The sequence below is a fragment of the Bubalus kerabau genome, chromosome 2 (genome assembly GCF_029407905.1).
Source record: "Bubalus kerabau isolate K-KA32 ecotype Philippines breed swamp buffalo chromosome 2, PCC_UOA_SB_1v2, whole genome shotgun sequence".
NCBI lineage: Eukaryota > Metazoa > Chordata > Mammalia > Artiodactyla > Bovidae > Bubalus > Bubalus kerabau.
The window spans coordinates 148499774-148524557 of record NC_073625.1 but is presented as its reverse complement, the minus strand read 5'-3'; the positions used below and the strand labels follow the sequence as shown (position 1 = coordinate 148524557).

The 24784-nt window shown below is 35.6% G+C and overlaps 1 long non-coding RNA gene across 1 annotated transcript; it reads right to left on the bottom strand.

The window, feature by feature from the left end:
* Positions 1 to 5732: 5732 nt before the first annotated feature.
* Positions 5733 to 6821, bottom strand: LOC129644937 (uncharacterized). Its single transcript, XR_008711067.1, has 3 exons — positions 6685 to 6821; positions 6142 to 6328; positions 5733 to 6039 (listed from the first exon to the last, which is right to left on the bottom strand). It is a non-coding gene; the product is annotated as an uncharacterized LOC129644937 (long non-coding RNA).
* Positions 6822 to 24784: the final 17963 nt, after the last annotated feature.

The window sequence follows — 24784 nt, the reverse complement described above, 5'->3', positions numbered from 1 at the left end:
AATCCTAGGGACAGTGGAGCCTGATGGGCTGCTGTCTATGGGGTCGCACAGAGTGGGGCACGACTGAAGAGACTTAGCAGCAGCAGCAGCACCAAGCAGAATTTATTATCTGATTCAAGTGATGTCTACATATAGATATGTAAGTACATGTGCAGTTTTAAAAAGGATATATATCAAAATGTAAGTAATTTTGGTTTGTAATCTTAAAGTGAAGTCAAAAGTGAAGTCGCTCAGTCGTGTCTGACTCTTTGTGACCCCATGGATGGTAGCCTCCCAGGCTCTGTGATCCATGGGATTTTCCAGGCAAGAATACTGGAGTGGGTTGCCATTTCTTTCTCCAGGGGATCTTCCCAACCCAGGGATCAAACCTGGGTCTCCTGCATTGCAGACAGATGCTTTACCGTCCAAGCCACTAGGGAAGCCCTTAGTAATCTTAACTGGTTATTTAAATATTTTGCTTTATATTTTTCTGTATTTCAACTTTTTAAATAATCTTGGACTAAGAAGGAGAAAATGATGTGTTTACTGAATGTGTACTGTATTCCAAGTTTAAAGTATTTGGTAATTTAAGATAAATAAAATATAATCCCTGCAAATCCCACTGTGTAGCAGAGAAGACAGATGACACACACATACTCCTACACACATAAACGACTGGTCGTGGTGTAATATAGAGGATTTCATGCTATAGTGTCAAAACCCCGTCTGTGATAGCAAAATAATATGCTCACTTCTTAAAAAAATAATCAATTGTGTATGAAAACCAGATGAGTTGGATGGAATTACTAAAACCAAACCATAGCTCACTCTTTTTTCTTGATTCAGTTTTCCCTAAAAGTGACTAGAGGCAGTGTTTGCCTCTAGTAAGTGATCAATTGATGCCTAAACTTTTGGTGTGGTTCTCCATGCAGCAATGCATTTTAGATGAAAAAGAGAGAGAGTAAAGGATTGAACATTGAGTTAATATTCATTGTAAAGTTATTTATGCCAATTGAAAGAGTGTAATCTTTATTTTCTTCCATTTATATGTACATTTTAGGAGAAGTTATTGATAAAATTTGACTTTTTTGCTTAGCACAAGTTTGTATCTGTAAATGAGCATTATATGTTTTAGGTTCTGCACATAATATACTTTGTTAATAAACTTAAATATAAACGTATGGCCCCGGCTGATGCAGCAAAGGCAATAAAAATATTTTACTATGCATTCCATTAATCCAATTAATTTATCATTGCTTTGATAAGATGATTACTCTGCTTTATTTGACCTCAGTAGTAAGTTTTATAACTGACAATATTTTGTACTTAAGATTTTACTATTTTCCAGCAACACCTGTTATTTTACCTTACTCCACATGTAGCCTCAAAAAAATGGAAGGGTTCTTTGTTCTGACAGTTCTTTTTATACTACTTAGTCTCCACAGTCAATTATTCCTGAAACTTTCAACAAATACCTAGATGTAACAGTTGAAAGTCAAGTGCTTTTCTTCTCTCTTTTCTCTTTCCTTTTTTAGTTGCCCACGATTATCTAAAGTCCTACTTAAAAATTACATTCCGCAGGCAAAACAATAGAAACATTGAACATATCAGTGATGGTGAGGGACTCAGGAGGAAGGAATGAGAGGTGACTAAGTGACACACAGGACATTTTTCAGCAGTGAAACTATTCTATATGTAATAGTGGATGTGTTAGATTCCTGGACCTGCCTAACAAATTAACAGAAACTGGGCAGCTTAGAACGGTCCTGGAGGCTAGAACTCTGAAATCAAGGTATTGACATGATTAGTTCCTTTGGAGGGCTATGAGGGAGAATCAGTTTCATGACTCTTTCCTAGTTTCTGGTGGTTTGCTGGAAGATTTTGCATCCTTTGGCTTGTAATGCATCTCTATGATCCCTACCCCTCACCTTAATGTGGCATCTCCCTGTGTCCCTGTATCTAAGTTTACTCTTTTTATAAGGATGCTAGCTTTATTGGGTAAGGGCTCACCTCAGTGACCTTATTTTACGTATCATCTGTGTAAGGCTCTTTCTCAAATAAGATCACATTTCGAGGAACTAGGTGGGGGGGTAGAACTCAAACATGTATTTTGGGAGTGTGACGCAATTAAATGAATAATGGGTGGATATGATATTACACATTTTCAAAAACCCATGAAACTTTACAACACAGAGTGAGACATAAGTATGCAATTTTAAATAATAATTTAGGAAATCAGCAGGTCCTAGGGAAGAATGAACACTGTGACAAGGGAATCTAATTGAATTATAAATGTATAAAACAATCTCACGGAGGGGTCGTAGGGTGGAGTTACTGACCTAAGTAACTTGGAAATGAATGGAATCTGTAAAATTAAATGCAAAAGGATCTGCCCATAAACACTGTACTCTGGTTGATGATTTATTTTTTTCCACAGGAGTACAGATTAATTATCTGAAACTGCTGTACATGATTCTAGAATCCAATAAGTAAGTGCATGGTGGTTGATGGGAGCAAGGTTTATCACTATTGAAGTGGGAATTTACAAATTATCAAGAGGAAAGACACTAAGATTATTCATAGGGTAAGAGTAATCAGCATTCAGAAAACTAAGATCATGGCATCTGGTCCCATCACTTCATGGCAAATAGATGGAGAAACAGTGGAAATAGTGGCTGACTTTATTTTTCTGGGCTCCAAAATCACTGCAGATGGTGATTGCAGCCATGAAATTAAAAGACTCTTACTCCTTGGAAGAAATGTTATGAACAACTTAGCATATTAAAAAGCAGAGACATTACTTTGCCAACCAAGGTCCATCTAGTCAAGGCTATGGTTTTTCCAGTGGTCATGTAGGGATGTGAGAGTTGGACTATAAAGAAAGCTGAGCGCTGACAAATTGATGCTTTTGAACTGTGGTATTGGAGAAGAGTCTTGGACTTCCCTTGTTGGAGAGTCCCTTGGAGTGCAAGGAGATCCAACCAGTCCATCCTAAAAGAGATCAGTCCTGGGTGTTCATTGGAAGGACTGATGTTGAAGCTGAAACTTCAGTACTTTGGCCACCTGATGTGAAGAGCTGACTCATTGGAAAAGGCCCTGATGCTGGGAAAGATTGAGGGCAGGAGAAGAAGGGGACCACAGAGGATGAGATGGTTGGATGGTATCACCGACACAATGGACATGGATTTGGATGGACTCCGGGAGTTGGAGATGGACAGGGAAGCCTGGCGTGCTGCAGTTCATGGGGTCACAAAGAGTTGGACACAACTGAGCGACAGAACTAAACTGCAGAGTAATCAGAACTCATGTTTAACTGAGTTCACTGATGGTTAAATACAGAAATATTCATAGGTGTGCATCTATACATTAGTGTATAAAGATAGATTTATTTTCTTTATCATTTGAGAGGGCTTTAAAGTAAAGTCATCCCAGTAGCGATGAGCATGACTGGAACCTAGATCTTGGTTTATAATATCATTCACCACTAAAAGGAACCAAGGTTTCTTTTAGAAATGATTGTGAGAGGAAATAATTAAGATGAGCCTCAAGCAGGAGCATCTTAGAAAGTTAAGGAAGTGCTAAAATATCACATTAATGGGGACACAAATGTATCAAAGGGGCAAAGGAGTTAAGTGAAAGATTTGAAAATGTTAGTATTGGATTATAACCAGAAGTATAAAATAAATACATATGATTCCATACTGAAATGATTGACTAAGTTAACACATGGAGGAAAAAGATAAATCCCTCATGCAGAAGAATTTCAAACAAATTATACAGAAACTTGCCCTAAAGGACTATGCTGCACAAAGTGTACAGTATGGAAAGGAAGAAATAAACAGTAATTTTACAGTAGAGAAACCTTACAGTACTTCAGCCAAGGGATCAAGTTCAACATCAACAGTCATAAATCATGTTGATTGTGTGTACATTTGATAAACATGGCACTTTATCTTTGTGATCTTTTTATGTATAACCCATTAAAAATTGCATTTCACCTTGCAAATTCAATTTTTACTATTTCTGTAATTAATGAAAATAGTTGGAGTGCAAATACTGTTTAGAATATGTTATTGACTATACCTCCTCTCCAAATTCATGTCTTGAAAGCTCTAACCCCTCCTGTGGTGTATTTAGAGGTAGAGGCTTTGAGAGAAAATGACATTTAGATGAGGTCATGAGGAAGGGACTCTCTTGATAGGATTAGTGTACTTGAAAGCAGAGGAAAAGATAAAATAACAAGGATATGCTATTAATTCAATCATAACATATATCCTTGTTATTTGTGGGTTCTGTTAGTGAATTCACCTTCTTACTGAAATTTGTTTGTAACCTCAAGGTTAATACTTGAGGCAGTTTCTAGGGTAATTGCTGGACATGCTTAGAGCACCTTCAAATGTACATATATTCAGCTGAGGTCAAACATGGCAGCACACTGCCTAGATTCAGTTTTTGTTCAGAGATGACCAGGAGATGGAGAGAGTAAGGGGCAGTGCAGTATATTGCAAGATGCTCTAGATTTGGGGCCAGTTGGGTGAGATTTGTATATGGACTCTGGCATGTATTAATGGGGCAGCCTCAGGAAAATCACTTTCCTGAGTGATTTCTCAACATCATTTTCTTTTTTGCAAAATAAAATAGAATTTACCAGAATGAGTTGTTTTTAGGATTTAGTATTATACTCTATACGTGATATGTGTGTGCATTGCGTGCATGTAGGTATACATATATATGTATTTCTCCTAGAAGCTAAAGTTCAATATTTACTAACTCAGTGTTCCTCTAACCTTTATAGAAAATTACTACTGGGAATAACAAGAACACACCTTTTTTCAGTGTGTTAAATACCAGAAACTCTGCTAGGTACAAAGATGTGCACAGCCTCTGACTAGGAAGAAGTTACAGTAAAGTGGGAAAAGGTATTATTTTAATAGAAGAATTTTTTTTTAGCTCATTTGAAGGAGATAGAATGCAGGCCCTATTTGGGACATCTGAAGTACAAGGACTATTTCACTTCTGATTTTTCCCACTGATTCCTTCCTAGAATTTAGATCTGAGTTTAGAGGCATATCAATAATTCCAATTTTATACTCAATTTTTTAAAACAATTCGCAATCCACTTCTGTCTAAAACCTTTGGAATGTGTCCTTTCTTCCTGTTTTATGTCTTCCAAAATTATTCACAGCACATGTTTAGTGAAGGTGTGCTTGTACCTTTACTAACCTCAGGCACTGACTATAAGAGTCCATTTCTTTGTGACTGGGTGTTTATGATGTTTACATTCTAACCTAGAATGTAACCTACCTCCTTCTAACCTAGAACACTTATGCTTCTGTTTTTAGGTATTAAATAATATAAATCATCTATTATACCATCAAAGTTAATTTTCCTGTTATTATTTTTAACCTCAGTGAATGCTTGAAAAGTTAGAGTCCGATTAGTGAGTTTAAATGGCTTTTAGTAAGTTTTAGTGCTAAAAATTTTTATAATGAATTGACAGTAATATGTCAATTTCTACTCCCTGAAATTGAAAGAAGTGCATTAAATTCAAATAACGTATTTTCAAGTTAAGTATTTACCCTGTTGCATTCCAACACAAATTTATGATGTGACGTATGTTTACAGACTATTAAACTATCATGAATACAGATTTAAAATTTACAAGTTGAAACAGAAAGCATGGTATAGGTTAGCTCCAATCTTTCTCTTATCATCCCAATCACTAACATTTAAGCATCAGTTTATGGAAATAACCTACAAAAAGCAATAACTACCCAATTCGAAAGTCCTGTCTCATCTCAGTTCTCCTTTGAGACTGTCAGTTATCTCATCCCATTCAGGCACTATTTTAAACACTCTCAATTCTGATTTTCACTTTAATCCTGCTAATATAACATCTTTTGTATGGTCTGGGAAAGCTCTTCCTGTCTCTGGTCTAACAAAAGCTTACTGTCATATCCCAGCACCTTCTAAACCTTAGTGTCATCTGTCCAAATCTGTGGAATCCTACCAAGCTGAAAAAAAAACAAAGTTCACATGTGTCTTACCTTATATGCCACCCTGAAAAAAAAAAGAAAAACACTTTATAATCATACATTCTCATAATTTTGTGGTGGTAAAAGTAACATGAATTTTACAGCCAATGGAGATAAATTGTCCCACCAAAGTGGAAATTTCCCAGGAATATTCAAGTCTGTAATGTCTTCAGTTCAGTCCTCAGTCATGTCCGACTCTTTGCAACCCCATGGACTGTAGCACGCCAGGCTTCCCGGTCCATCACCAACTCCTGAAGCTTGCTCAAACTCATGTCCATCGAGGCAGTGATGTCTTATCCCTATCTGTGTAAGCTCTGAAAGTTGCAAGCAAACATTGACAAAACAGCAAGAAAGAGATAGAGACAGAAAGGGACATCCGGACTGTTTTGTTTGTTTGTTTGTTTTTTACTTTTAGGAAAACTTTAGTCTGTTAAGACTGGCACATACAACCCTATATAGCCTGATAATCTATTTTTGGTCTGTTCTTCTGGACTTGCTTCTCATTCCTGAAGCCTGGCTCAAGCAGAAATTATTAAGTCATTGTTTAATGGAATGATACAAAATATGCATATTTCATATCAATCCTAGTCATTCTGTTCTAGTCCATTTGGGTTACTATAAAAATATTATAGACAAAGTGGCCTATAAAAAATGGAAGTTTATTTCTTACAGTTCTGAAGGCTGGGAAGTCCAAAATCATGGCACTGACAGATTCGTGTCTGGTAAGATACAATTTTCTAACTCTTAGACCATAGTCTTTTCTCTGAGTTCTCAAAAGGTAGAAAGATCAAGGGAGCTCTCTGGATTCCCTTTCTGAGGACACAAATCCCATTCGTGAGGGTTCTACCCTTATAATCTAATCACTCTCCAAAGGCCCCATCACCTAATACCATCACATTGGGCATTAAGATTTAATATATATGAGTTTGGAAAGGGTAATAGCATTCAATCTGTATAGCACATTTGTAAAAACAAGAACAGCCCACCTAGTTGGGATATATTCTGAGGCTTAACATAGCAACCCCATCAATATGAACCCTCAAAATCCAGCCTTCTACAGGATGTACTACCCTTTTCTTGAGTACAAATCCAGAGTGAATCACTTTTATAAATTTTGCTCTCTTTAGTTATGCTAGAGAATAGTAGTTCATATACTTTTCATTTAGTTTAGAAATAAAAATGTGCTGATGTAAATTTTCTTTTTTATATCCAGATAGTCCACTTTAGCAGATTTCCTGCATCTATATTAGGCACTTGTATAAAAATAGAAGTTTCCCCTTTAAACACATGGATAACATACTAACATGTTTAGTGATGAAGTATTAAAGACAAGTACAAATAAATATATTTTCCCACTACCTTTTCTACCCTTTAGGAGAAATTTCTTAGTTGGAGGAGAACAGTATTCATCTCTCTGTGCTTTAAAATTATATATAAAATGATCATACCATGTGTATTTCAATCTTAAAACAAGTAAAACACATGTTTTCAAAGAATTCATGATTTCATTTCTCCCTTTCTAACCCATAACATAATATTTCATAAATGGCTAAGATGATAAAACACAGTTTTAAGAAGCCATAGTATTGAAGCTGTTTCCTACTAAGGCTGAATAATTAAGGTCAGTTTCTTAAAAATCTTGACTTTAAGAAAAAAAATTATTTTTGAAAGTTTAGGACATTCCATATCATGTAAAAGTTTATTTGTATAAAAAGGTTTTGTCATAACAGCATTCTGTATTTTTTTTCCTTCAATGAAACATTGATGAACATATATCTTAAGGGGTAGATTTTGCTCTCCCATGAACTTCTGAAATCCCATTTTAAATAATAAGACCAGAATTCTGTGAAACTGATTGCTGACTATGACCTTCTGAAAATGGTATTAACATTTTTTTTTTTAGAAAGGCAAGATCTTTACTTTTTGGTGTCTTACTAGAATGGGTAAAGGACCTCAGTATGTTTTGGTCTTTGCTTTCATACACAGGGTATCTGTCTCTTCTCCAGCATCTAATTTTGCCATAGATTTTTCTGGTAAAAGAGACTTTATTCTACTTAGTGTTTGTTTGGGGTAAATGGAATTACTTTCTATTATTCATTTGAAATAAATGTTTAAAGGCAAGTTACATTAAAAACAAATAAAATGAAACTTTGTAGAGGTTTCAGTGCAACCTATAATAAACTAAAACATTGAAATTAAAAACATAATGAGTCAGTATTTAAAAATGTTTTAAACACATATGTCTATATAAAGCTTGGAAGATAGAACCTCAGCTGATAAAATGTACCATAATGATTCACAAGTTTAAAAGTATTAAGCAAAATAAATGCTTTTGACAAAAAGGCAAATATATTAAGGTAATCCCTTAGGCAAATTTAGAGCAGAATAATTATGTGGAATTCAAATGTAGTTTGGATTTGGTACCAGTATTCTTACACATACAAACACCCATCAGTCAAACAGATTTCATTATTACCATTAACTACTGCTCAGAATATAGAAAGGTGCTCAGAAGTAAGAGAATTTTACTTCTCAAGGACTCTACATATAGTTTAAGGGATTATGTTTTGAACTTATAACATCTTGCTCAAAACACCTGAATAACTGGTAATGCTTAGACATGGTTTGGCATTTCTTTAAACAGTAAATTTGCTTCTAGGTCTGTTTAGTTTTGCTAAATTGAAATTCATGCTATATTCTAAGTCTTGGATCTTGGTAAATGAGATCCCTTGGTAAATGAGGTAAATAATCTATTATTTGTAGCAGGTTTGGGAAGTGGGAAACTTTTATCAGACTTGTAGTGTCACTTTATGTGGTCAAGGCCATGTTCCTTACATCATTTTTATTTTGGCTATCCTTGGTTTATTCTTATTAGACAGTTGAATTTTCAGTCATATATACTCTTTTATTTCTCACACACACACACACACACACACACATACACTTTCCTAACATACAGGCATGTTCTTTTATACTTTATCATTCTTACTTTTCAGTCCCATTATTGAGTCATCAGTAGGTGGTTTCAACCAAAAACTGAAAACCAATGTTTGGCTTACTTATACATGCTTCTCACCATGCTGACTTACTGCATTGCTTGTTGCTGTTCAGTCGCGAAGTTGTGTCTGACTCCTTGCGACCCCATGGACTACAGCGCATCAGGATTCCTTATCTTTCACTGTCTCCCAAAGTTCTCTCAAACTCATGTCCATTGAGTCAGTGATGCCATCCAGCCATCTCATTCATGTCCACTGTTACCCGCTTCTCCTTCTGCCCTCAATCTTTTCCAGCATCAGAGTCTTTGCCAATGAGTTGGCTCTTCATATGAGATGGCCAAAGTATTGGAACTTCAGCTTCAGCATCAGACCTTCCAATGAATATTCAGGGTTAATTTCCTTTAGGACTGACTGGTTTGATTTCCTTGCTGTTCAAGAGACTCTCAAGAGTTTTCTCCAACACCATAGTTCAAAAGCATCAGCTATTCAGCGCTCAGCCTTCTTTATGGTACAACTCTAACATCCATACATGACTACTGGAAAAACCATAGCTTTAACTATATGGAACTTTGTCAGCAAAGTAATATCTCTGCTTTTTAATATGCTGCCTAGGTTTTTCACAACTTTTCTTCCAAGGAGCATGAATCTTTTAATTTCATGGCTGCAGTCACCATCTGCAGTGATTTTGGAGCACAAAAAAATAAAATCTCTCACTGTTTCCATTGTTTCTCCATCTATTTGCCATGAAGAGATGGGACCAGATACCATAATCTTAGTTTTTTAATGTTGAGTTTTAAGCCAACTTTTTCACTCTCCTCCTTTACTCTCATCAAGAGGCTCTTTAGTTACTCTGCTTTCTGCCATAAGGGTGGTGTCATCTGCATATCGGAGTTTAATGATATTTTTCCTGGAAATTTTGATTCCAGCTTGTATTCATCCAGCCCAGCATTTCTCATGATGTATTCTGCATATAAGTTAAATAAGTAGGGTGACAATATACAGCCTTGACGTACTCCCTTCCCAATTTTAAGCCAGTCTGTTGTTCCACATCCGGTTCTAACCGTTGCTTCTTGACCTTCATACAGGTTCTGCAGGAGACAGCTAAGGTGATCTGGTATTCCCATGTCTTTTAGAATTTTCCATAGTTTGTTGTGATCCAAACATTCAAAGGCTTTAGTGTAATCAATAAAGCAGAAGTCAATGTCTTTATGGAACTTTCTTGCTTTTTCTATGATCCAGTGAATGTTGGCAATTTGATCTGATTCCTCTGCTTTTCTAAATCTAGCTTTGCCTTTAACACTTGCTATTTCAAAGTATTTTAAAGAGCTCAAGATTTCTTCCTATTATCAAGCCATTATTCTGTGATTTACTTGTAAAATACTAACTTGATAACTTTCCTCTTTTGATTTACTGTTTCTGTAGGTACTGGTATAGTTTGTCCCAAATGGTCGACCACCTACCTAAAATATATGTGTAAGAGCATGTGAACCGAACAATTCTCTTATTTTCTTCACAGTGTTCCTTCTCTTTCCTCTGATGCTGTGTCTATTTTTTTGAAATCTTCAATTTCTCTATTACATAAAAGAAAGAGAAAGTGAAGCTGCTCAGTTGTGTCTGATTCTGCGGCCCCATGGACTGTAGCCCACCAGGCTCCTCCATCTATGGAATTTTCCAGGCAAGAGTACTGGAGTGGGTTGCCATTTTCTTCTCCAGGGGATCTTCCTGACCCTGGGATCGAACCTGGATCTCCAGCATTGCAGGCTGATGCTTTTACCATCTGAGCCACCAGGGAAGCCCCTATTACATAAACATCCCATAAATATTGCTCAGAATTTTTCAAAGGAGGTCAGCATCATTTTTATTTGTTAAATTGTGTAATTATACACATTAGTAAGTCAAAAAACACATTACTTTTATTTGAGTGAGCTTTTGCATCTAGGCTTAATTTTAGTATGAGATAGTATTTCTGTTTAGACAGAAATTTAACTTTTCATGTCCCTAGATGACTTTGCTAATTGTCTTCTACTAAGTGTTATTAATTCAGTTATACCAAAAGGTTAAATAAATCTAACAAGTTAATCTCTGTACTTCATCTTTTCTCCTTCTTGTATAACTAAGTCCATCTGCCAAAAGAATTTGTCCTGGTCAAACAGCGAGAGGACGAGCTCTTGTTTCATTTTAACCAGATAGTCTCTCTTATTAAATTGTAAATATATGATAGGAGCCCAGTCTCATTTATCTACAAATTTATCTTCCTTCACCCTCCCTTACCTCCTCCTGTGAATGGTTATTACAGTGCTCTGAAGATAGTAGGTTATTTTATTTAGGGACCATTACAAACATTATTTTGTCCTATGAACCATGCTAAATAGCAGTGTATACATAAATTCCCATCAAATTTTCACAAGTTGACACTATCATTATTATTATTATCATTTTATAAAATAAGAAACTAATGTTTAACAATGCAAAGTCACTTGTTGAAGGTCACATAGCTGTTAGTGGAGGTCTGGGACTCAGTACTAAGCATTCTAACTCTAGATCCCATCTCTTACTCAAGCACTCTGTGACTCTACCTCCTGCCTCCCTAGAGAGATTGACCGGTTTTTAACTGGTATACTTTTAGATTTCTTGTGATCCTATCCTGTGATACTGTATTTGTGTTGCTTCATTTATGTCCAGTCTTAAGTGTCGCTCAAGTGTGCTGTGCTTTAAATGCAGATGACCAAGCAGCCACAACATAGTACTTCTGTTATTCTGCTATGAAGAACAGTGTTTTTGACATACAAATTTCCCAGACCACTCTAGTTGTACTCAACCTCCTCTCATTTTTATTGCTTTCACTGTTGAATTCTTAGCTCCATATCCTACATTTGTAACAGTTTCTATTCTATATATTTGAAGTCCCTTCTAGACATTTAACTTCTTTTTTTTTTTTTTTACTGGAACAGATTGTGCTTATGCCTTTGATTTAAGGTCCACTTCAGCTGTGAGTGAGGCTGCTTTCTTCAAAATCCTGTCTTCTTAGTTCTTCTCCCTTCTGTCCACCAGGGGAGAGGTATTTGGATTTGTGAGACTGAGTCATATTAATTCAATTATAAGGAATTATATATAAATTAAATATTAATATCTTTTATTTACAGTGAGAACTGTGTCACAGAAATCAAGATAATTCCATGTCTCACAGTGGCATTTCTTTCTGAAAAAAATAGCAACATAAGAAAAAATTGAAAAGAGAGTGTTGGTTGATGGGCATAGGATCAAGCAAGAATAGTAGCTGGATAATCTTAATGGATAATTCATTCTTATCCACAGCAGGACACTTAACCTTGGTGTTTCCTCAGGAGGCACCTACATTTCTGACACAGTGTCAGTGAGGTAGTGGTAAATTCTTATTCACTGACTTGTTTTAGTTAGTATTTGGTTTTAGTAGTTATTGCTCTAACTTGATTAGGTTTTTGTTTTCATTTATTCATGGACTAATTCATTTAAAGATATTTATTCAACACAGACTATGTGCTAAGCACTGAGTAAATCATGAAGACACCATATTAACAAGGCAGACATAGTTTCTGTCCTCACTGAACTTACAGTTTACTGATGGAGTCAGTTACTAAAGAAGTAAGTACAAGAAAATGATTTACAGCTGCCTTCATTACTCTGAATAAAAAGTGAGTGGTGTTGTGAGGTTGCGAAACAGAGGACCCAGTTTTCTGTGGGAAGTCAGAGGAGACTTTACTGTGGAAGAGATTTTTAAGGTAGGCTTCCCTTGTGGCTCAGCTGGTAAAGAATCTGCCTGCAGTGCGGGAGACCTGGGTTTGATCCCTGGGTTGGGAAGATCCCCTGGAGAAGGGAAAGGTACCGACTCCTGTATTCTGGCCTGGAGAATCCATGAACACAGTCTGTGGTGTGACAAAAAGTTGGACACGACTGAGCAACTTTCACTTTAGGATTTATAGCATGGACATGACAGAGAAGTAGAGGAAGAGACTTTTAGGCAGTGGGGACACAGAGCAAGGTCCCCAGGTGGGAAATAACTTGGGTATTTTAAGTAATTAACAGAGAGTAGATATACGGAAGCTTAGTGAATGAAGGAAAGAGTGATTAATAATGAAGGGCAGAGGTGAGGATTTGGGAAGTAGAGACCAAGCAGGGCATTCCTGAATGTGTTACAGATTTTGGACTTTCTAATAAGTTGTTGAAGGGTTTTTAAGCAAGGAAGAAATTAGTTAGGATTCCATTTTAAAATTATCAGTTTGACTGCTAGGGCTATCAAGTATTTATCTGGGTAGGGTCAAGAGTGAAAACTGTTAGAAATAATTAGCTATTGCTTAGTTTAGGAATAAATTATGATGGCTTAAAGAATGGTTTTCTAGTGGTAGATAAAAACAATTCCAGAAATATTGAGGATATAAAAATCAATAGGCTGTTTTTTCCCTGCCATGGATTCCTGAGACTACACTTAAATCATTCTGACCAAATATGATTATATAAGAAACTCACAACAGAAATAACTGCCTGAGTTATTCTGCAGATAGATAACATTTTTTATTATGAATGATTGCATTATGCTTATGATTTTTACTTTAAGAGCCTCTTTTTAAAGTTCTAAGGAGTAGAATATTGCTGACTCCTATAGATTTGTTGCAGAGATCAATAATTATTTATTGAAATGTGCATAATGGTGAGTGCAGTCATAGGAATCTAAAAGATTTTGGAAAAACCTGACCTGATTCCCAAGTGTACAACCACTATAACTTCAGCCATTCTTTCATAGCACTGTGAGTCCTTTTCTACCGTTCACAGAAGGCTGCATGGAAACAATGATTATGAATCAGTTCAGAGATAAAGATGGCAAGACAACCAAATTCAGGGAGCTGGAGTTTATTTCCATAAAATATGCTAAAATGAATATTTTAAAACATGATGATATGAGATTCTTTTTTTTTTCCCTTGCAAAAGGAGTGTAATGATTTCAGATGCAGTTGTTTGAACAAGTCAGCATTTTTCTAAATCTATTTACTTAGAACACTTTAATAATATACAGTAGTTTGAATAATTATAACTGTATCATTAAGTGACTTACATCTCAGGACTTATAAGCGTCAAGTCATGGTTAATCTTTTCCTTCAGATAATTTACAGACTTTGCATTTTATACACTTAATAGTTGTTTCAAGATAATACAAACTGAGACAAAAATGAGCTGTGAACAAGGAGCTAGTGCTGTGTTCTTTAAATTTCAAAAGGTTCTTGCCAAGGGCTGACCTTTGTGTTGGTCATTAGATTACATATCAAGGTATCAAAAAATATCAAATAGTAATTAACTCCTTCTTAATTCCTATACTGTTTTATCTATAGCAGTAGTTTTTAAACCTTTAAATAATTTTGCATGTATAGATGACATCTCCAAAAACTAGTCTGTCATTTCCTTGAGATAATACAGTTTTGTATTCATAGTGACTTGCCTTCCAGCAAATGTTCAGTAGCCCTCTGCAAAATAAGGATCTATATATCCTTGTCAGTACCTCACATACTTCTTGATAAGTAACTTTGCATCATTCCTAGGACACCTGAAAGTCACATTTTTAAACATCATTTAAGAAGCATCATGTTGTATCATTTTAGTCATAAAATCCCTGCCACTGTTGCCTGTTTTATGGCAGGTTTAAAATTTAAACTGATATAATTAAATTCTTCACTCAAAACAAGATACAAATGGGGTGAGGGAGAAGGATTACTGGTTCAGAAACTGGACTAAGTGAAACTGAGAAAGGTCAGGCACCAGTATCACAGACAGCAATGTTAAAGTCATTCAGAATTAAGCCTTTAAAAATGACATCTCTTACTTTAAGAAAGAAGCCTATAGAATATCATTCAGAGAACTTTCAAAGATATTTTTAAATAGTACACACGTTATTGAAGGCTCATCTCCTATTTTTATTCTAACAATACTTAAATTATGAAAACAGGTTCTCCGCTCAGCACTATGGTGGCTGTGTCTGCATAGGAAAAGCAAAGGAGAGAGTTGAGACCATTATTCCTGAAACACCAGTAAGATTAAATAACCCTTTGGATGAGGAAGAAGTGGGAATGTTTTTAAACATTCACACTCCTATCCTTCATGTATGTATGTGAAGTCAATCTTTATTGGCATTTTATCTATCCCCATGGGCTGCATTAAAGGACTAAATCAACTAATGGGATTCATGGCCTGGATTCTACCATGCTAACTCTAAGTAAAATATTCATTTTCTTAATAACATTCCCTTGTTTGTGAATGCTTTAAACCTTATTATTCTCTACTGTTTAGCACGTATGTGTGCTCAGAGAATAAAATATAAGCAGATAGAAAAGTACAAACATAAGCTATAAACAGAAGGATAAACAGAGCAGAAGGATAAGTAGAAGGATAAGTGAAGTTCAGCTCCAGTCCTTTCTGTACTGTTCACACTGAAGAATCTGAGTCTCAGGACCTATGTCAACACAATTAAATAATTCTAGGGAATGTGTCTGATGCCCAATAATACCAGCACAGGAGAAATATGACTAGAGTTTGAAAGATTATTAGTAGTTAAGAAGCAATCTTTGCTCCTTTGCTTTATATTCTACCAACTTACATGTACCCACCTTCCATCTAATGAATGGTAGAATAACTCTTAATTGTTTAGTATGTATACAACTCATTTCCTGTTTTCACATTCAGTAGTACTTTGAGGCTACCCTTTTGTCCCTCTTTAGTGTTCAAGTCACATGTATAATGAACCTGCCACAAGATTAAATATAACATACAATTCCAATCAGACTACCTTATGATTAGCATGGAGTCTAGATACATGATGATACTTTTAAAATCAGGTAGTCAGCAAATTCTGGGTATTTTGGTTATGCACAGCACAAAGGAAGTATCCTATAGCATCATGAAGACATGCTGCTCTTTCTTACCCTGGAGATGACTAATTTCTTGGCTCAGCCAGAATTTATTTCTTGGCACTGGATAAAACTTATGCCAGGATTTAAAATATTTTACCTTCCTTCAGAGAAGATTAAGAACAATCCCTCATTTTTGGCACGTTAGTCTTCTCACTCTCTGACTTTAGAATGGTTTCAGATGGACAGAGGAAAGGAACATGATAATTGAACATTTCCAGCAGCCCTGGGCCTTTTCCAATGTAGGAATCTACTAAATATTTCTATCAAAAGCAGATGTGACTCCTTTGGCTAAATTCACCATTCTCATCCTCAAAATATCCTTTCTTACTGCTCTAAAAAGCACTATATGATTAGTGATGGACTGAATACAGGAAATCATGTTCCTTACAAGGATTTTTTTTTCACTTTGAATTCCATTATTACATTGATGTAGTAGTTTTCCCACTGAGAAGTATATTGATATTAAAAAATTATATACTCTCCCCTATGAAATGAAAGTGTTAGTCACTCAGTCATATCTGACTCTTTGCAACCCCATGGACTGTAGCCCACCAGGCTCCTCTATTCATGGGATTTCCCAGGCAAAGAAGACTGGAGTGAGTTGCCACTTCCTTCTCCAGGGGATCTTCCTGACCCTGGGATCGGGTCTCCTGCACTGTAGGTGGATTCTTTACCATCTGAGGCACCATAAATTCCAAACTCCTTAGTATGCATTTAAGCCCTTCTTAGTATGACCCCAGTCTGCCTTAACAGTTTCATCTTTATTCCTTTCAACTCACCAAAACTCTTCAGTTGTCATAACACTTTGTTCCCTTTTATACCCCTGTGGCTTTGTTCAAGTCGTGCAGTTACTCTCAACCTGGGATTTTACAGTGGAGCCCTTGTATTATAGGGTCCTTAATTAGGGAATGTTAATATGCATATCCTTCTGTGGCCCTGAACAAGGCCTGGCATTTTGAGATTACACTTACCTTGGATAGGAATCTGAATACACTCTACAGACAAAAGTATAGAACCAAACAGGAATGTGTCTAACTGGCATCTGATAGACAATTTCTTTGCAATCTGAAGCAATATCAAAATTACTTTCTGATGACAATAATGATGAAAATGATGATAGTGGTGATCATCATCATAATTGTGTAGTGGCCATCATTTATTGGACACATACTGTGGAACAGCCATTGATCTAAAAGTTTTATGTACATTATTCTTAATATATCTTAACAAGTCTAACATGAAACTCATGATTTTCATTCTAGACATGTTTTCAATCCCACCTTCCCTCTAGTCACCTGTCTCAGTAAAAGTCACCACCATCTACTCAGTTCTTCTAGCCAGAGGTATAAAACATCTTTGATTCTTTCCTTTGCTCATGATTTATATCTATTAGTAACTTCACCTATTGTTTCTATCTTCAGCATATATTTCACATCTACTTCCTTCAATCTTCACTGCTACCACCAAGTCTAGGCTGGTATGTGGAAGAAAATAAAATTTAAAAAGTAAAAGTAAAAGCAATGCTATTAAATTCAATATGATATCCTGAGTTTGATCTTAGATCAGGAAAAAAAAAAGACACTTATGAGAAAAAAACTGTTGAAATATAAAGTTGTAGTTGAACTAATAATGGTGTACCAATTTTTAATTTTGACAATCGCATCATCAGTATGTGAGATATTCTTAGGGGAGCCTGATTGAATGATACACATGAAACTCTCTTTACTATTTTTGCAGCTTTTCTGTACATCTTAAATTATTGCAAAGAAAAATTCTTTTATAAACCCTACTTTCTTAGCTGCTATCTAGTCCCCTTCAGTCCATTCTTCACAGTTGCTAGAGTGATCTTCTTATAATATAAATTTGGCCATGTTACTTAGAGAGTTTAAGCATCTCAGAAAGATTAAAACAACCTGCCCAAGATTATATTGGTATTAATGGCTGAACAGGGAGTCTCATCCAGATCTGACAGAATTCACTGTATCGTAAGCATTTTACTCCTGGGTTCTCTATGTGAATCATGAATTCAACATGTATCAGAAAGAAATCAGTGTCTCCCAGCTTTGCATATGTCCTACTCATGGTATAATTCAGTCTGATTCAAAATCCTAAGAAATCCTCATCAATACCAACTAAACTGCTAGGTAAGAGATGAAAAAAAGGTGTGTGTGTGTGGGGGGGGGGGGTAGGGGGTTTAATGTTTTTCAGCTACAATGCAGTGTCTGAGATTTTTATCAAGGTATGAGAAAAGTCTTCCTGCAAGGTTATTACAGTAGTCACAATTGCCTTCACAATGATGCCTTACAGGGATGGACATTCAAAAGGACACACTACCAAATGGGTCATTAGCAGAGGTTCCACATCCTGAATACTGAGCTTCATTCTCCCCTTCCTTACAAAGCAGTACCTGAATCATGAAGACATCCTTTGTAGTTTAGGCCCATCCCACGTTCTTGAGTTTAATGGGGAACTAAAATTATGTTTAAAAAAAAGACAAGGATTTTCAATCTGTATTATTATAGGCTACTCAGCTCAGTATTAGGTCAAAGACCCCTAATATCCCAAGTTCCATTTTCACAGGGGGAAGGCATTTAGCAATGAGACCTATTATCTCTGGTTATCTATATGATCCTCATTAACCTTAGCTTTCTATTGACCCATAGTAGCTTTAGTGCAGAAACTTGGACAAAGGATGAGATTCCAAGCTACAGTAGTCTTTTCTTGTCCAGTCATCACTTCAGTTGTTAATAGCAGAAGGCAGAGGAAAGCTATGACAAATCTAGACAGTGTGTTGAAAAGCAGAGACATTACTCTGCCAACCAAAGTTTGTATAGTCAAGGCTATGGTCATCTCAGTGGTCACATATGGTCATGAGAGCTGGACCATAAAGAAGGCAGAGTGCCAAAAAAATTGATGCCTTCAAACTGTGATGCTGGAGAAGATTCTTGAGAGTCCCTTGGACAAAAAGGAGATCAAACCAGTCAATCTTGAGGAAAATAAACCCTGAATACCCCTTGGAAGGACTGATGCTAAAGGTGAAACTCCAGTATTTTGGTTATCTGATGTGAACAGCTGACTCATTGGAAAAGTCCCTGATGCTGGGAAAGATCAAGGGCAGAAGGAGAAGAGAATGTCAGAGGATGAGATGGCTGGATGGCATCACTGATGCAATGGACATGAACTTGGGAAAACTTCAGGAGATTGTAAGGGACAGGGAGGCCTGGCATGCTGCAGTCCATGGGGTTGCAAAGAGTTGGACACAACTGAGTGACAGGACAACAACAACAAAGAGCCCTAATATCCCAGGTTCGGTTTTCATGAGGTGGAAGATATTTAGCCCTGAGACCTATTATCTCTGTTTATCTGTGGGATCCTCATTAGACTACCTTTCTGTTGAACCATAGTAACTTTAGTGGAGAAACTTGGACAAAAGGATGATATCACAAACTACAGGTTTCTTTGCTTCTAGTTGTCACTTCAGTTGTTACTTGCAGAAAGCAGAGGAAATATTAATGCCTATAATACTCATTTAACAAAGATTCATAGTTGTTGGGATTTGTGTTTTTATATTTTTCATTTGTTTTGACATTTTCATCTTTTAAGATAAGAGCATAATCCATAATATTACAAAAATAATAATGACTCAGAGCAGAATCTACATACCGCAGTGATATATTGGAAATCCTCAGCTCTTTAAAACAAATCTGATCATGTTGCAATTTCATAACTATAAGCAATCAAAAAATACATTTTATTAGGAGATGCAAAAGGCCTTTTATGTTTCTTAGATTTCAGCATGCTGTAAAGCTCCAGTGAGATATATAGTTTATGACCATTTTCAAGGCATGGAAAAGTTTTCCCTGTGTTATTCATTATTACCATATCTGCCCTCCATACAACATCATGTTTTTACATAAGCTGGTTATTCAGAAAAATTCAGGTTGATATGCTTACTAACTTTTACACTGGGTCAAGATTTGATTCTCAATTTGAGTCTTATGTTCATAGCTTTTATAAGTTGTATGTTAACTTTTTTACCTATTTCTGTAGCATTTTTATTAATGGAAATAGTAATAAAAGTATGTGGAATATAGGTACATATAGCTATATATTTGAAGATTTTACTTTAAAATCCCACATAGTAGTCTTTAATATCATATTTTTATATTTTAATTTTATATAAGCTTACTTTACATTTGAAGAATTCATTATCTCTACATCCCTGATTCTGTTTAATAAGCAAGATATGCTTATGTTACATCTTCTAAAACACAGTGTACTATATATCATTTATTTGCTTTGACAACCATTTGAAATTCTGCAATTCTTTTGCACAATAACTTCTAAGATATGTGAATTAATTATACTCTAGATGTATTAAAATATACAAATGTACAATTTAGGATCTTTTTTTTATAATAGAATTAGAATTGAAACACAGTATATTTCAATAACCCCATAAAATGCCAACAGGAATATGCAGTTTTAATGCAAAGTCAAGCATTCAAGACAGTTAAGGTGTAGCACCACAGTAGCAAGCTTCCTGATACCCAAAAAAGAACTCTGAATTTACATAAGCTGAAGATAAATGAAATAAATATCTGCAAATTATAAAAGTATGTCATTGTATTTGCATTACATGTTTATTTTTGGTCTAATTTTACCATCAACTAAACTTTCATTGATTGCCCTATTATTTCCTTTGGTAGGATAGAAAAGAGTGTGATCATAGTAGCATTTCAAAGTTCAAACATGAGTACAATGAAAGATCAGAAAGATAAATTCAAGAAACAATTCCACCTGCCATTGCATCAAAACAATAAAATACCTAGGAATAAACCTACTTAAGGAGACAAAAGTCCTGTACTCAGAAAACTGTAAGAAGCCTGTGAAGGAAAGAAAAGACAAAACCATATGGAAAGATATACCATGTTTGTGGATTGGAACAATCAGTATTGTCAAATGACTACACTACCTAAGGCAATCTACAGATTCAGTGTAATCCCTATGAAATTACCAATGACATTTTTCACAGAAGTGGAACAAAAAATTCTCAAAATTTGTAGAGACACAAAAACCTCAAATAGCCAAAGCAATCTTGAGAAAGGAAAACAGGGCTGGAGGAATCAGGCTCCCTGACTCCAGATTATATACAAAGCTGCAGTCATCAAAATAGTATGGTACTGGCATGAAAATGAAAATATAGATCAATGGAACAGGATAGAAAATCCAGAAATAAGCCCATGCACATATGGTTATGACAAAAGAGGCTAGACTACATAATATTGGAAAGACAGTCTCTTCAACAAATGGTGCTGGGAAAACTGGACAGCTACATGTGAAAAAATGAAATTAGATCATTCTTTAACTCCATACACAAAAAACAAGCTCAAATGGATTAAAGACCTAACTGTGACCCAGACACTGTAAAACTCCTAGAGGAAATCACAGCAATATTTATTTTGATTCACTTCCCAGAATAATGGAAATAAAACCAAAAATAAAGAAATGGGACCTGAATAAAGCAAAAGCTTTTACATAGCAAAGGAAACAATAACAAAATGGAAAAGCAATCCATAGGTTGGGAGAAAATACTTGCTAATGATGTAACTGATTAAGGATTAGTCTCCAAAGATGCTTAGCAACACCAAAGAAACAACCCACTCAAAAAATGGGCAGAAGACTTAAAGTAGACACTTCTCCAAAGAAGACATACAGATGACCAATAGGTACATGAAAAATGTTCAGCATCGCTGATTATTAGAGAAATGCACACCAAAACTACAATGAGGTATCACCTCACACCAGCAAGACTGGCTGTCATCAAAAAACCCCCAAAGGGTAAATGTCGGAGAGGGTGTGGCGAGAAGGAAAGCTCCCTACATTGTTGGTGGGAATGTAAATTGTAAATTGGTACAGCTGCTATGGAGACCAGTATGGAGGTTCCTTAAAAAAATAAAAATAGAGCTACCAAATGACCCTTTGTATATTCAGAGAAAAACGTTATCTGATAGGATACATGTATCCCAATGCCACTGCAGCACTGTTTATCATAGCCAAGACATGGAAGCAACCTAAATGTCCATTGACAGAGGGATGGATAAAAAAGAAGTGGTATATATACGCAATGGAATATGACTCAGCCATTAAAAAAATGAAATAATGCCATTTTCAGCAACATGGATGGACCTAGAGAGTGTCATCCTTAGTGAAGTAAGTCAGACAGAGAAGGGAAAATATTGTAGGACATCTCTTAATTGTGGAATCTAAAAAGAAATGATCCACATGAACTTAGTTACAAAACAGAAACAGACTTACAGACTTAAGAGAAAGAGTTTATGGTTGCTGGGGGAAAGGACGTGGGGAAGGGATAGCTAGGAAGTTTGGGATGAATATGTGCACACTGCTATACTTAGAATGGACAACCAAAAGTGCTATATAGTTATATAGCTCAATGTTATGTGGCAACCTGGATGGCAGGGGATTTTGTGAGAGAATGGATACATGTGTATGTATGACTGAATCCCTTCTTTGTTCACTTGAAACTATCACAACATTGTTTGTTAATCAGCTATATACCCCAATACAAAATAAAAACTTAAAAAAATAAATAACAAGAAAGATTCAAATGTTAGTAAAAACATAAATGACTTTTTTTTCTCTTTTTAAAGTCTGGCATTACCTAAGTGAAAATGTGGTTAGCTATGCATTAATATTTGACTCTTATAAGATAGAAATATATTTTATATATTATTCATATGATGAGCCATGCACTTCTTCACTCATCAGCTAAATTTACCTCACCATTATCCACAACAGGATCAGAGACTGAAATATATGAATAGAGATAGTCATCATCTGTCACTAAGTGTGAAATTTTGTAGTGATATATTTGGATGGTATAGAAAAATTAAAAATTTAAATTGCACATCTCTTTAAAGGAAGGTTGTGCATAAAATTCGTGTATATATGCCCTACTTTATTTACCACTCTTGGCTGGATTAATATTTCAATAAAATTTTCAGTAAAGCAGTAAAACTATCAGTTAAACAATGATGACAATGAAGACATCAACAAAGCCTATTAAATTATTGCTCTTATTTATAAACATTTAAACAACTGAGCACAAGCTTCACTAATGCAACATCTGCACGCTACTGGGTAAATTCCTTTGCTTTGGGTGCTGTTGAGGAAGATAAAACTAAGTTTTGTAGATCCTCTCTCTCCCTCCTTCCCTCTTTTCCTTCCTTCCTCCTTCCCATCTTTCCTGTCTTTCTTTTCACTATTTTCTCCCAAGAGACAAACTCACACTATTCAGTTTCTTCGTTCGTATTTCCTTTAGGTCAGTGTGTATATTACTAGTACAGAAATGAAAGAAAAGTATAAGAGGTTATTAATTTCACATACTGTCATAGTTCTTACCACCTCTTCCATACTCCAGCCCCCTCTCTCTTTTCAGCTTTGCCCTGGGTTACATACCAAAAGGCTATAAACTTTTTGCAAGAATTCATAGGCCTTACATATTTTAAAACTCTGTTCATGTATTTAGTCAACAAATAGTTACATACTGTCTATTGTTATGAAGGCTGTGTATTTGAAATAATGGGGGAAAATCATAGTATTGTAGCTATTCTAGAAACAAGATAAGATCCATAAAGCTCAGAAATTTGATCAGAATGCATTTTCCATAGCTATGCAAAATATGGTCCTAGACAAGAGCTACAGAAGACTTGAAGAGACTGTATATTCTCAAGTGCTTATAATATAATGGATAAGTCAATAATTCTTGGTTTAGACAGGCAACGTGACTGAAGGACACTTAGGGTAAAATATTCCAACATATTTTATCTAAATCAGCATAGCATAAATTGCATACATGAGTATTTGAGAGAATTTCAAAATTTTGTTGTATCAGTAAAGGTCTACTGGATGATGGAAATTTGAAACTAAACTTAAATGTCCATGAGAGATGTGTATTTTCAGAAAATAAAAGGATAACCATGGTGATTTGTACAAACATGGAAATTAGCAAATTGCAAACACTGAAAGATAAAGCATTTACTTGGATGCAACTAAAGATACTTGCTGAGAACAGTAGTTCCCTAAGTTCAGGTTGATGAGTGAATATATCAGAACTACCTTAGGAGCTTTTTCCACCAACAACACACTATCTTCTCTCATTTCATTTTCTGTGTGCAATATATATTTGTTTATTACCTTTTTGTGATGCCTCTTGTAGTGGAAATAAGTGTGGAACTCTGCATGTTGCAGTTAGTATAGGCAGAGAGTAGTTTGCAGAGAAATTTCACAGAATTGACATCTCTACCTGCCCTTCTTTAGACACAGTGATTTATAGAAATGCTAATTTAATTTTGAAATGGGGTAGAAGTAGTGCATTTATCATCTCAAAATGGGGTCGCCATGTTTAAATTAATGAGAAGAGAAGTGATTTATTGTCAAACTTAAGCCTGGTTTGTTTAACAAAGAAAACATTAGTAACCAGACTTTATGCATTATTCAGCATTCTACAGTATATTTTAACCCTGTTTTAATCCTTAATTTAAATCTTCTTAAAATTTCATCTGTGTGCAGTGATGAATTATGTAAATTTATTTGATAAAGTTATTAGTAAATAAAATCCATATATGTGTGTATATATTTATATGTACAAATCAGTCATTCAGTCGTGTCCAACTCTTTGCGACCCCATGAATCGCAGCACGCCAGGCCTCCCTGTCCATCACCAATTCCAGGAGTTCACTGAGACTCACGTCCATCAAGTCAGTGATGCCATCCAGCCATCTCATCCTCTGTCGTCCCCTTCTCCCCTTGCCCCCAATCC